A 12,940-nucleotide genomic window follows, 5' to 3' on the forward strand; every position below is an offset into this window, starting at 1 on the left:
GCCACTTGAGGCTGCTGTTTAAGGATATCCATGGCACGACAATGATGCTGTAGTGAGCGTGGGCGTGGGCGTGGGAGCTGTCGCACAGCGCTCTGAGACCAAGACTGAGACTGAGATTGCGACCGGAGTGCAGAGAGACAGCGGAGAGCGTCGCGTCGCTCATATTTAAACTGACAGTTTATTGTGCTTTTCATTACGATTTTGTTTGTTAGTTTTATTCTGGCAAACAAACGCAGCGACGTCTGCGGTGGGTCGCCGCTGCCTGGCGGAACAATGGCGCAGGCGACGCACTCGAGCATGGAGTCAAAATGCTGAGCTGCAGTCGCCGCTGGGACTCCGCTTGGCCTCGGCTCTGGCCCATTGCGGCATTTTAGCCAAACGGAAGTCATAAAAGACGCGCAGTCTTTGGATCCCCTGTCCAACCCACCATCGCCCGTCCCCTCTCTCTGCTCCACTGGCCTTTTGATGGCATCGTGGCAGCGACAAGAACAACACCAATAACAATAACAATGCCACCATAATTTCTCGTTAAAAAGCAAAAGCCCACAATGCCAAGATGGTGTTGACAAGACCGAGCCCGAGAAGAAGGCCAAAAATGAAATGAACAAGTGCGATAACTGGAGAGGAGAGAGCGAGACAGTGAATGAGGGCAAGTGCGATAGCTCCCGATGGGGGCTGCTGGGCGTGAGCTGGAGCAGATGTTGTCTGCGTTAGATTTTAATAACGCGCCGCAGATAACGCCGATAATTTAGATAAATTTATTTCGCGCCCGCTTAATTGAGTGGGGCGATGAGATGTTCAGGCAAATTGCAATGCCAGCGGCAGTGCCATGGGCGGGCATGCCCGGCCCACGGACTGGGAAAACTAGCCACACACTGCCGCATAGTTTCGGCATGGCGTCTTTATGGCACCGCCGGCGACGGCATCGATCATTAATCAAAAGGCCCCACACAGAAAAACCCTCGGAGACTGTTCCGAATATGATGTAGCAATGGGCGTGGCCGTATCTAATAAGTATTTACGGACGCACTGAGCGCCAGCTGAAGTGCAACCGGCAGCAAAAGCAGCCCAGCAAAAGCAGGGAATGCTCAGCAATCACAGGCCGTTGTAGGTGAATGAAACGTGAGGAAGAAGATATTGACTAGAATATACTATATAATATACTAAATAATGTACTAAATAATATACTGTATACTAAATAATATTCTGTATACTTGAGCTGAGATATTTTGAGCATAGAGTTTATTTAATTTAGAAAGAAATGCTATTCGTGATTTTAAAGCCTTTCTTGGCTGACTGTTAACTAGCTGTTATGAAACTGTTATAAATGTTAGCTGGATGTTAAGTGACGCTTAGCTGTCTGATATTTGACCGGTAATTAATAGATAATTGGCCGATAGCTGACTGTTAACTAGCTGTTAACTGATTATTGACTGATTGTTGACTAACTGTTAACTAACTGTTAAATACCTGTTTATTGACTGATGATTGACTGTTAACTGGTTGCTGACTAACTTTTAACTGCTAACTGACTATTAACTGTTTGTTAAGTGTCTGTTAGCTGCCCACTTTCTGTTGACTGACTGTGGACTGACTGATAACCAGCTGTTCACTTAATGTTAACTGATTGTTGGCTGGCTGTGCACTGACTGTTGAGTAACTGTTAACCAACTGATTGACGGTTAACTGCCTGTTGATGGACTGTTACCTGAATTTTATATGAATGTTGACTGACTGACTGTTAGCTAATTCCTAAACAAATGTTAAATGACAATCAACCAACAGCTAACTGTATTTTAACCAATGACTGTTGAGCTGCCAGTCTATGCGCCTATTTGATTGACTGATGGAAAACTCAGCCTGAGAGGAGATAAGCTCTCACAGTCTTATGGTACAATTTTCAGAAACTCAAAAAATAATATCAACAACAGTCATCCAGAATTCGCCTTCCACTTCAATGCGAACAGCCTTGGAGAGGAGCAATAAAACTTAGTCCATAGTATACAAAGAGCTTAGCTGCTACAGGGTATATGCATGTGCGTTGCATAATCGCAACATTTTGTGGCAAGCATTAAAGCAGCAAGTGTCAAGCGCTGCGCTGCGCTGCGGTTCGGTATTTCTTTAGCTTCTGCTTTTGCTTCTGCTTCTACTTTGATGTTGAATAATGTTGGCCGGCAGCAAAAGGTGGCGCCATCTGTTGGGCTGAGAGGCGCAACGAAAATGGCTGAGCCAAGCTGAGCGCAGTGCAGTGAAGCCTCCTATTTCGATAAGCTCTCGCTCTCTCTCTCTCTCTCTCTCTCTCTCTCTCTCGCTCTCTCTCGCACTCTGTGGATAACGATGCGTTTGTGTATTGGGAGTTATCGCAGCATTTCAAGCGTTCTCGCTGAGGCCAACACAACACATATGCTGTGTATATATGTATATATATATATGTGTGTGTGTGTGTGTGCAGTCTCTGTGCGTATTTCTTTTTAGCTCTCGAACTACTCATCTTAGCACTTCCTTTGCCACTCATTATTTTTGAAGTTAAGTTGAAGTTGGATTTTCTTTTCTTCCTTCTGTTGCTGTCGATGTTGTTGTTGTTGTTGTTGTTGTATGTCTTTTTTAGCCGCTCTTTCAAACGGCACACAAAAGCAAATATATATAGTATGTACATATATACGTTCGTATGTATGGAGTGTCCTAAGTTGAGGCCATGCCCTCGCCGCTTCCCGGCCCGCCCACATGCCCGCTGGCTTGCTTTTAGGGAGTTTCCTTTGCAATTTTCTTTAAATTGTCAGTTTTTGGTCGCCTTTGTGCAGTTGCTCCAACACTTTAACAGCACTCGCTGAGTGTCGGTTGGGCAATGTGGGCAGCAGGAGGAGGAGGAGGAGGAGGAGGCGGGGCTGCTGCGTCGGCTGTGGCAGCATTGGCAGCATTGGCGGCGTCTTTTGTGCTCAAGTTTACACGCTGCTGTCAAATCACAATAGTTGCTAAGAATTTCCATTAACTCATTTTCCTTTACTCATTTTCACACAGCATACGCGCGCCTGTGCGTGTGCCTGTGCGTGTGTGTGTGTGTGTGTGTGGGAGTGTGAATAAGTGTGTATTGATTGTGTTAAGTGTTTGCTGCAGTTATAGGGCGATGTTCGCTTAGGTGGAGCTGCCGGACGGCTCTCCTCTGCGCTCGGCTTTCGGCTCTCAGCGCTCGCAGCTCGTAGGCAACTCTGCTCAAAAACTTTACCATTGTTATAACAGAAGAATGGCGTTCATACACTCATTTAGTCGCATTCACTGCGCACTCACACTAATGGCGAGACGGACAGCCGGACAGACAGGCATGCAACAGCCCGCTTGCCACTCAAGCTCGAGCCACTCACCCGCTCAACCACTCACCCGCTCACCCGCCCACCCGCTCACCCAGTGAAGCATAAACAGTTTAAAAAGCCTCAAACTTGCTTGCACTTGTCGCGTAATTCAATATGCACGAGTCCTCTTCAGAGTTTTTGCCACATTTGCCTTTTGTTTCGCATTGTGTGCCACTTATTCAGCTCTCTCTCTTTCTCTCTCTCTATCTCTTAGCTCTCTCTGTCTGTGCCTCTCTCTGTGCTAGCTGATAGCTAGGCTCTTGGTCAACGAGCAGAGCTTGAGCTTCGCTTGCTCCGCCTCAGCTGCAGTGGAGCCTCTTTTTTCTGGCACTCATCTGTGCAGCCAAACATGTATGAAATACCTCAAGTCCTTATTGTCCTTCACTTAGTCAATTACCTCAAACGGCCTGCAAAGAGAGTGGAAAGAGAAACAAATGAAAAACTTGCTACATCACAAAGGTTTCTGTTTGCACTTTGGCTAAGTCGCAGCTGAGACTTGAGCTAAGTTTTACCTACATATTATTAATTTTTTAAGTGTGTCTGAAATATGTAAATGAATTGTAGAAGTAAAAGCGAATTGTAGAACATGAAAATATAATACGCCTGCTAAGCTCAAAGCTAATCCGAGTTTCACTTCTTTCACATCTTTCTATTTTTTCCCATAAATCTGGAATATACTTTGCCCCAATTGAACGGTCTATTTATTTGTTTATTTATATGGGATCAATTTATAATAATATATATTTATAAATATATAATTAATAATATATATAGTCAATTTATAATATATAATTTTTAATTCAAGACTACAGGATTCATTATCCTTGTTTACCTAAAGTTAATATTTTATACAATGAAAAATGATTTGTTAGAAATTAAGTACGCGGAAAAACTAAATAAGAACCCCATAAGCATTATTTTAACTTTACTTAAAAACTTAACACAGATTTTTCAGTCGTAGAGTTTCTGCTGTATCAGCTATAATAATGATTTGCCACGCCCCAACAGAAGCCATGGGGGATATACCAACGAGCACATAATCGAAATTTAAAGTCTCTAGCTTAAATAGCAATGAAATGGGCTGCGTTCACTGGGAGAGACGGACTCAAAGACGGACACAGAGACGGAAGGACAGACGGACGGACAAACAGATTTCAGCCGCTCCTTTTCAAAGGCTCCTCCCCACATTCAAAGCCAGCCTCTGCATCAGCCTCTGCATCAGCCTCTTTCGCCTGCCCAACTCTTTAGTATTCATGTCCTTGCCTATCTAACACAATCTGTCCATGTTTCTATAATTATTTATTTATCCATCTACCTTTTTCTATCTATCGTTGCTTTAGCTAGCTCACCTCGGCTGCGCTGCTCTAGGGTCTGTTTTGAGATCTTAAGACGAACGACTTTCAAGTTGTTTTATTTCTATTTTATCGGATTTTGTTCATTTCCCTTTCCACTTCTTTTTGTTTTGTTTTTGTTATGAATAAAATCTACTTTTGGTGCTGTGCAATTTTCGGTTCTGTGCACTCGCCTTTTGCAATTTGGCTAACGAAATTTTGGCCGTGTGGCCAAAGTGCTTAAAAATTCGAAATTCAATCAATCCGATGCTTTGTGTTTTTGTAGTCTGCTTGCCTTATACACTTGCCACGCCACGGCCACGCCCACTTTTGTTTCATTCTGTTGTTATTAATATTGTTGTGTTTTTTTTTCTTTCGTTCTTTCTATTTCTGTTGTTGTTGCTGTGCTGCAATTGTATCAGCCACGTTCTTTGTTAAACAAAAACCGAGTCAAAAAACAAAGAGAAATGCAGAGCAGGAGACGGGGCTGGGCCTGGCCACGGCGCAAAGGTAAATACATTGAGCCAAAAGCCAAGGGCCGCTTAACCTGTAGCAAGAAAATTAAAAAACAAAAAAAAAAACACCAGGCAGTAGAAGAAACAAAAAATGTGAAGAACACAAACACAGAGTGAAGGATAGAGTGAGAGAGAGAGAGAGAGAGAGGGAATAGAGAGCGTAGCGTGGAGGAGTGGCTGCTGCTGGTTGCGCTCGTCAGATCTAACGCCTTGCAGCCCTTAGCTGTTTGCGGTGTTCACTTTTCCATTTTCCATTTTCCAGTTTGCGCTGTGCGTTTTTCTGTGTTGCCGGGCTTTTTGGCGCTTTGTGTGTGCAACGCGGCGTATGAGCGACACGACCCAGCCAGTGGACCCTGAAAGAGGCATGAAGGTAGAGCGCCATACGGCAACGACTACGGCTACGGCTACGGCTACGGCAACATGGCTACAGGGCAGCAGAGCCTTATGCTGCGCCAAACATGGCCACGAACAAGGCGTCGCGCAATTTGCATGCCATGAGACGCTACCCGCACCACCAACCACCACCACCAGCACCACCCGCGCCGCGAAAAACTCTGAGCCCGCGGCCTGCCGGGCCCGGGCGTGGCACGAGCTAGCGCCGCTGGTTGGCCATGACAAAGGCAACGCGCAAATCTGCCAGCGGCGCTAAGCTTGGCCAACGGCTGCCAGGATGGGATCCCTCCCGAAACTCGTGCTGCTCCAAGGCGAAGCAAAAATGTGGTAATAATTCTTGTTACGCATCTGACGTGCAGCGCGACCGAAGCCCGAATCCTCTCCAGCTACACCTACCTACTGCTACAGCGACTCAACCCGGCGATTGGCGACTGGCGCCTGGTAGCCAAAAGTGCTTAACTAGGAGGTGAGCAAGCTCAAGTGGAAAATGCACACTCGGCAGAGACACTAGATGCGGAGATATGGATATGAATAGATATGGCCATAGACATGGGCATTGTATAGTTATGGGCGTAGGTATAGGTATGGGTATGGGTATAATTGTAGGTATAGATATGGATATGCTTAGATATGGCCATAGCATTGTATGGTTATGGGAGTAAGTATAGGTATAGGTATAGGTATGGGCATGGGCATGGGTATAGGTATGGGTATAGGTATGGGTATGGGTATGGGTATAGGTATGGGTATAGGTATGGGTATGGGAATGAATATGGCTATGGGTAACTGGTATGGGTATGGGTATGGGTATGGGTATGGGTATAGGTACGGGTATGGGTATAGGTACGGGTATGGGTATCTATCTAGGCATAGGTTTACCTAGCAATCGTATATTTATGTGCAAGTATACCCTTAACATGTAATGGGTAAACAACAACAGCATCAGCTGCAACAACAACAAGGATAACGGCTGCAACACTAATAAAAGAAGGAAGCGCCAGCGCGTGTTAAGGATAACATGTTGTTAATCCCGGCCAGATAAAGAGCAGCAATATCCTTGACACAGAGCACGCAGCAGCCAGACAAAAGAGCTCCGCGCCACAAAATGTGGCAGAGTTGCAGCTAAATATGCAAATGCAGATGCATCGGGAGCGGGGAAAAGCGAGGAAAATTAAAAAAAAAATATAAATAAAGTTTGTATACACCTACATAATATTTATAATATAGTTTATATAGATAATCAATATATTATATATATAATTATTATTATTATAAATGTTATTGATGCTATTAATATATTTATTTATTTTTTATATACTAAGCCAAAAGCAACTAGAGTTGATTTAAGTTAAGATTTAGAAACGATGAGTGTTAAGTAGCCCGCCTAAGTCATGTTCACCCTTGCATCTCTCTATATAACAATCTCTCTCGCTCTCTCTCACTATCGCTCACAATCTCTTTGGGCAAACTTATCTCTTTAGCTCTGTTTATTGCGATTGCTAGCAGCATTTCTTTAACATTTTCTTTAATGGTATATCTCACGCTCCCTCACTCTCCCTCTCTCTGTCGCGTTTTTCATCTCTCTGTGTTGGCGTGGCATATTGGCCCAGTTCTTGGCTGAGCTGTAAGCCTTGGCTGAGCGCCTTGCCGGCAGTTCGACAAGCAGCTCACAAGTCGCGATGAAACCAAATGCAATTGCCACATGTGCACGGCTTGTGGATCGCTTGTGTTTCTCTTTGGCAAGATGGCAAAAAAAAAAGGAGAGAAAACACACACACACACACATAAACAGCAAATATGTGTGACAACAACAATGACAGCAGCGGCAGCCGGAGGAACATTAAACCGAGATTATGCAAATCAAAAGCTGCTTCGTGGGGGCTGCACCGCTTGTTTGCAGGCGACAAATGCAATTGCGAAAGCCCAACCGCAAAGCCAGCCCGACCGCACCACCTGCACCACCCGCACCACTCAAACTACCCGCAGCGACGCACTTCACTTCACTTTCACTCACATATAACATCAGCATTGACTTGCATGTGTGCTCATGCATATGCATGCCAGTGTGTGTGTGTGTGCGTGTGTGTGTGTGTGTCACTGTGTGTGTGCTGGGTGTATTTGTTTATGCACCCGCCATCTTGTTTGATCAAACTCGAACACAAACGCGCACAGTGCAATGCGGCGGTGTCGCTGTATATTTATGAGCTGCATGCAACCGCTGAAAGTCCTTGCCCCCATCTCCCTCCCACCCCTCTCTCTCTGTCTTTCTCTTGCTCGCTCTCTTCTCCTTCTCTCTCTCTCTCTCTAAAGCTCGAATTAACCGCGTCTACCAATGTTACGCCACTTTAAACATGTGTGCGTATGTGTGTGTGTGTATGTGTGTGAGGGTTTGGTTTAACGGTATAGAAACTCATATGCTGCATGTATTGCATATGCATGAATTTGTTAGTTTGTCCATGTATTTATGCAGGACCTTCAATGCATCCATCCATTTCGATTTCCATTTCGACTCGAATTTATGCGCAATTGTAATGCATCTTTATTGAATTTGATTAGAGATGGATCAAAGTTGCAGGCGGGCATGCGGCATGTGGTATGTGGCATGCGGCGCGTGTCAAGGCCATTTCGTAATGAAAGTGACGAGTGCCCCGCCCAGCACAGCCTACCAGCAATCGAAGCCCCTTCAATGGGCCAAACAATTCAAGTCTAGAAATCAAGATGAATCAAACTGCTGCAGACAAACAACTGCTAATTGGCACATAGAGAGGGGGAGGGGGGAGGGGGGGGGGGAGGTGATTGTGTAAATGCAGCTCTCTGGCCACATTAATTAATGCAATGCATCGGCATGCCTGGCTGGCTGACTGCCACTGCAGTCGACGGGCTCTGAGCGGCCCTCGAGATCAAAGCGAGCTCACATTAATTACTTTAATTGTCCCAGCAGAAATAAACAGAATTTACATGGAATTCTTGTGCAGGGTTACTGAGCAAATCGTAATACGAAATTCCATTATTATTTTTGCAATAATTCAATTAAATTTGTAATTGAAAATATAGTATCTATAAGCAGTGAAGTTGAAGCTCGAAGCTTGAAGCTGAGCCAGCGCCTTGGGCTCACTTTGATCCCTAATTAATCAGAGAATTTGGCCAGAAACTGTATTTAAATGTAACTGATTATAATTACAGGCAATTGCATCTCGGGCCAGCAGAATGCTTTGTTGGCATGCACAGTGGGCGACAAATGTATACACATAATTAACTGCAAATATGTGCGAAGGCATTTATAATTCATTCTGACGTGGGCAAAGGCAACACGAAAGTGCTTCAAGAATGCGCACATAATATTTACTGATAACTGTACCAAGCAAACGCATGTGTAAGTGTGTGTGTGCCTCTGTGTGTATGTGTGTGTGTGTGTGTGTGTGCTCAGCAATGGCTGTCAAAATATTCAACATTAGCATGCATGAAAAATGAAGAAATTCGCAATGTTGCCAAATTAGGTAGGAAACAGGCAGTCGCTTTTTATGCATACATGCGAGGGCGTTGATGCTCAGTGTCATACAATAAGTTTTGTCAAACACTGACACACACACACACACATGTACAGTTGCTTACACATGTTTATGCCTGCGTGTTTTTTTGTTGCTGCTGCTGTTGTGTGTGCGCCATATAATAAAGCACATAAAGCATATAATGGGGCGCGTGTGCCACAGACACGCATACACACTTCAACTACACACACACACACAGACACACCAGGGCGTTGCTGGTGCTGGGAGGACTTCACAAGCACTCAGCGTCACTTGCAACTACTTGAGCAAACACTGTGTTTATTTGGCTGCCTCTGCTGCTGCTCTACTCGGAGTTAACTTTACGCGCTAAAAATGAACTTGCCAAACACGTAACGAAGGTCACACACAACAACGAAGCAACACACACACACAGCAAGCTGCACACTTGAGCACAATATAAGGGCAGACGAGAAAGAAAGCAGAAAAAGAAAACGACAAAAAAATCATACTTTTTTTTTCGCAGATGGGAAAACTTAAATACTCTAACAAACTAATCGCACGACTAGCCAAATTTATTGCCGCTAATCCGCTCAAGCGCATGATCATTGTTCTGAGCATTATCATTTACATTATTATCATCATTATTATTATGACATTCAATCTATGAGCTTGTCTAGTCTGTCAGCTGTGTCAACTGTGACTGATGTTAACTGGGCTGGCGGTGCGTGGCTCATTGTTCCAATTACCTTCTGAGTTGTGCTACGACAAGCTGATTTTCCAGCTCAATGAACTCGGATTTAAATTGTATTTAATAGAAGTAGAGCTATCTACAGTGGTTCCATTCAATGTTTCCATCGATCGACTTAACAGCTAATGACTATGGAATAATCGTGGTTAAGTATTTTGAAAAGACATTTTTTTTTAATTCGAAAAAAATAACCAAAAAAACAATAAATAAATATTTACAAATATATTTTAAAAATAAAAAAATAATATTTTATAAATGTATAATAAATAATATATATATAATAAATAATTTAATAAATATTTAACAACAGTTTCTCCATATTTTAAAGCATTCAAAAAATTTTGGAAAATTATTCCAACTTAATGATAAAATATTAAAATTTAATTTAAGTATACAAAAATATTTTTTTAAATACTTAAAAATATTTATAATATATTTAAAGTCATTCAAAAGATATTTAGAAGTATACTAAAAAAAATATTTGTATACAAATATGTATATAAAAATATTCGATTATTCAAGTATTCACGAAAATTAAATTTTTTAAAAATTAAATGACCTTTCTTCAAATTTTTTAGGTCTAAAATATATTATTTTTAAATTATGCATACAAAAATGTTCTTTAGCTACGCCTGTAGTAAGACGATATATCAACATCGTAGAAAATCTCACAAGCTATCGCACAAATGGATGTCATTTGATGCTATCGAAAGTGCCCAAGGAGGAGATCATATCCTCAGATAATGGTATAACAAATTATGAGTTGATAGGTCTTCAGCAAAAAATGGCAAAGGCGACTTTCAAGTTCCGTTCTATTTGCTATCAAACAGCATCGACAGCAGCAACAACAACAAAACGAACAACATCTAGAGAATTTGCAAGCCCAACAGCAAACAGAAAGGGAGAGAGACAGAGAGAGAAAGAGAGAGAGAGAGACTTTGACTAGCTCTTCGGCCAGACTTGTCATAGTATTAGTGTCATTTATGAGTTGTCTCTTCAAACTGAAGAAGTTTCAGCGATATGCAAAGACACACAGCAGCAGGAGCAGCATGGGCAGCAGGAGCAGCAGGAGCAGCATGGGCAGCAGGAGCAGCATGGGCAGCATGGGCAGCAGAAGCAAAATAACATGTGCCAAGTCAAATACACAGGAAACAAGAGTGAAAAACTATAAAGGCATTGCAAATAGTCCTGGCAAATAGTCCTGGCAGACGAAGTCAGGACCAGCCAGTGCAGAGCAATATAAACATAGCAATAACGGGCATATAAAAAACAAAGAATAAAAGAATGATGAAAAACAAAACAAGAGTGTGAGATGGCTATGAAAACTGCTTTTTACCCATGCAAATTGATGATTTGACACGGTTGGCGGGTGGGCACAGTGGCTCGCACAAGTCTATGCACAAGCAGACGAGAGGCACGTTTCACACATTTAAAAATGCAAATAAAAAGATTTATGTGAGCCATCAGAATATATGTTATTCTAGTCGGCCTAACCAGCGGCAGCTTTGCCACAGTGCGCCTCAAAAGTATGCGCTCGAATATACATAATTTCTTAACTTATGTTCATCCATTTGCTAATATAAGTAGGGCTATGCTGTCTGCTAATTTTGGTCGATTCAATTGAGAATCCTGTTGGTTGGGCGTCAACTTTTCGTATGCACTGTGCTGGCTGTCATTTGCGCATCTTTCATATGCATCGAAATCTTTGTCTGATAACTGGCGTGGCGTCTTGCTGCCTTTGTCTGTCGATTGGTTTCTTTTTATTGAACTTCAAATATGCCAGAGTTCTGGATGGATGGACTGCGAGTGTGTGAGTGTGTGTGTGTGTGTGTGTCACTGTGAGTACGAATATGAGTCTTGCTGCTGACTAAGCCAAAGGAAAGTCAGTGTACGATGGCCTGTCCATCCGTCTGTCCGTCCGTCTGCCCTCTCAGTGCCTCGCTTTGGTCTTCCGTCCGTCTTTCCGTTCTGCTGTCCATCCCATTTAACTGTCTGCGCCTCTGCATTTCTGTTGTTTATCAAGCCTTGCTGCCCATATCGTTTCGCTTCCACTCAGAATTCCAGCTCCATTTGATGCGTGAATCCTTGTGCCTCTGCAGCGGACTGTGTCCTTGTGGCCCCAGCTCATGTATCGATGCCTTAGTTAGGCATTTGCAGCACGTCTTTGGCCTCGAATTTCAAAAGGCTCTAAAACTTGAGCAACAACGACAACAACAACAACAGAGTGAAATGAAAATCTATTTGTGCCAATGAGCCAACAATCTGCCCCCAATCTGCCCGGCTGCCTAGCCAGCTGCCCCTGCTCCCCCACCCACACTTCACCCTGACTGGCAATCACGCACATTGCGGCACGTTTCAGCTCCAGCTGCCGCTGGCAACGCCACAGCCACTGGCCATGCCGCTGCCAACGTCAGCGCCTCGTTCGTGGCTGCCACTGCCGATTGTCACCTGTGCTCGAGTGCCATACACAGCACCGCTACCAATTGCCATCTCAGCTAACCGCACCTACAGGCATGCGCCCCCCTTCCGCCCCGTTTGTTGGGTGGCACAGAGCCGCTAAACTGTTGCTTCCACAAATAGTTTGCATAGCGGCGCGTTCGTGTCAACCTTGCAGCCCGGTCAGGTGCAAATGAATGCCTAGATTTATGCGTAATAAATTTCAATCTGTTGCCAACAAGACGCAGATTAGAAGCCAACAGCAGTGGCACGCCATTGGCAAGCCCCGCATGGCCCGGCGCAGCCTCCAGCCTCCAGCCCCCAGCACGCGGGCTGCTGCTTGGCATGCGGTCGACTTGGGGTTTTGGGTACGCTCCATAGACCCTTGCCTGATAAATTGCTAGACAGCTGCTCCACTGACCAGCACGATGAAGTGGCAAAACAGATGAGCCGGGGCAGACAGTCGAGAGGAAAGAAGAAAAAAAAAACACACCAGCAACAACAGCAACAACAACGTGGCGAGAGCGAAAGCGTTTTCTGAAACGCGCTCATTTAATGAAGTCGAATATTCAAATTGCTTTGCTCGCTCTGTGTATGTGTGTGTGTGTGTGTATGTGTGTGAATGACTGTGTCTGGCTTTGGGTGCTGCCACAAGCTGCTG

The 12,940-nt window shown here is 44.0% G+C and overlaps 1 long non-coding RNA gene across 1 annotated transcript in view; it reads right to left on the reverse strand.

The window, feature by feature from the left end:
- Positions 1-2,571: 2,571 nt before the first annotated feature.
- The window catches only part of LOC149090679 (uncharacterized), a 33,859-nt gene continuing 23,490 nt past the window's right edge, over positions 2,572-12,940 (reverse strand). The window contains exon 2 of the long non-coding RNA XR_016197324.1: positions 2,572-3,754. This is a non-coding gene — a long non-coding RNA (uncharacterized LOC149090679). The remainder of the gene's footprint in view (positions 3,755-12,940) is intronic.

Source organism: Drosophila navojoa, chromosome X (assembly GCF_054131105.1).
Source record: "Drosophila navojoa isolate 15081-1374.11 chromosome X, UAZ_NAV_1.0, whole genome shotgun sequence".
NCBI lineage: Eukaryota > Metazoa > Arthropoda > Insecta > Diptera > Drosophilidae > Drosophila > Drosophila navojoa.